The sequence below is a fragment of the Galeopterus variegatus genome, unplaced genomic scaffold (genome assembly GCF_000696425.1).
Source record: "Galeopterus variegatus unplaced genomic scaffold, G_variegatus-3.0.2 Scaffold3511, whole genome shotgun sequence".
Classification (NCBI taxonomy): Eukaryota; Metazoa; Chordata; class Mammalia; order Dermoptera; family Cynocephalidae; genus Galeopterus; species Galeopterus variegatus.
Genome location: NW_007729622.1, coordinates 129,902 through 131,677, shown reverse-complemented (window position 1 = coordinate 131,677; position 1,776 = coordinate 129,902).

Below are 1,776 nucleotides of genomic sequence, written 5' to 3'. Positions count from 1 at the left end.
TCATATGTGGGAGCTAAGAAAGAGAGAATGAAGGAAAGAAAGACCACAGTGATACTCAGGACTTGCAGAGGGGGAGAACATTCCTTGGGCTACAAAGTGGAGTGGGGGGGAAGGGGGAGGGAGAAGGACGTTGGGGATAATTTGGTGGCGGACACGGGGTACAAATGCAATTTGTGGTAATTGGTATGCTGCCAATATGAATCTGGCCCTCACATCATGGGCCTGAGGGGTGACAATCAGCTTTGTATCTCATGAATATTCATAACCAATTTAAAAATAAAAAAATAAAGGTGGGTTTTCAGAGGTACAGAGAAGAGAGACAGAACAACAACAACAAAAAATAAACCAGCTTTCTCTAAGAATAGAGCCACCATATCTCAACTGGCTTGTACAAATTCCAGGGAAAGGACAATGTAGAGACAAGATAAGGCAATCTGTATAACTATGGTGCTGCATCCATCCCAACCAGGTACATGCCCTTGAACTGGAGGTGCTGAGCACGGCGTCTGTTTACAAATTAGGCAATTGGAGGTGCCTAAAAATATTCATCTCTTTTACTACTTCTTTCAGTATGTATAATATTAGCAAAATGTCTCAATGGCTGGTAAATCATCTTTAATTCCTTTGAAACTCATCATAGTAATGTTAACCATGATGGATTCTGTGGTATTTAAAGAACTAGATTGTCAATTAGCTTTTATGAGATACATCATAGTCATCGGCCTCATATCAGACCTCCTTTTCCAAAGAAGCCAGTTATTAAAATGTACAATAATTTGCTTTTATTATAATCTATCTAAAAGCTAAAGCTAGTCTCCAAAATAATTTAAAGTTTTAAGTTGCAATCTAAGAGACCTTTTCTTCAAAATGAATGCATAATGTAGTGTCACCCATTCTTGGTTAATTATTTTGCAGAGTGTGAATTTCAGTTAATCGTTTCTTGCAGGGACCAAATAACATAGGTGCTTCCTAATAGCCTCTCTGGGAATAACTACTGTCCTTCCAGAAGCTAATTAATCAAGCCATGCTCGTAAAACCTTAAGTAACTGACCACCAGGGTGAGAGTCCCCTGAGGCCTCCAGGCTCCTGGAAATCACTTGCCCACTGTGTTGACCTTGGCAGAGAGAAGGGCAGTGAGTCAACTTGACTTAGCACAGCACCCACCAGAGACCTTCTGTGCCATCCAGCATGGTCATCTGCTCGGGACAGTCTGGAACTTTAAAATCTCATCTTTATTGCAGGTGCCCTTCAGAACTTAACCAGTGCTACTTGCAGTTTGAAGAAGCAAAAATAGATGGACTCTCGTGGAAACATGGAAAGATGAGGAAAAGCACAGTTCTCTGTTCTGAATTCGATAAATAGCTTGAGAGTTTAATTTAGTCACTGTCTGCCAAAAACTTGGAGAAATCCAAGGGGAAACACTGCCTCTGCCCTTCAGGAACAAATGTCCACTGGTACACACAGATATACCCAGCTAATGGTGACTTCGGGCAGAGTTTGCAGCTCTGCCCTCTGCAGCCTCACAAAGGTTCATACCTCCACTGTCAAATTTACTTCGCTAAACTGCAATTCAGAGAATCTTGTCATTGTGTGTATCTTTTTACTTAGTAGCCTATAAATACCTTCCAGGCAAAAACCATTCGTCACTGCATCCATGGTACCCTGCATAGTGATGGACACATGTTTGTTTAATGAACAAATGAATATAACAACAGTAACTAACATTTAATGAACATATACTATAAGCAGGTCCTAGATTGAGTGCTTTACAAATAT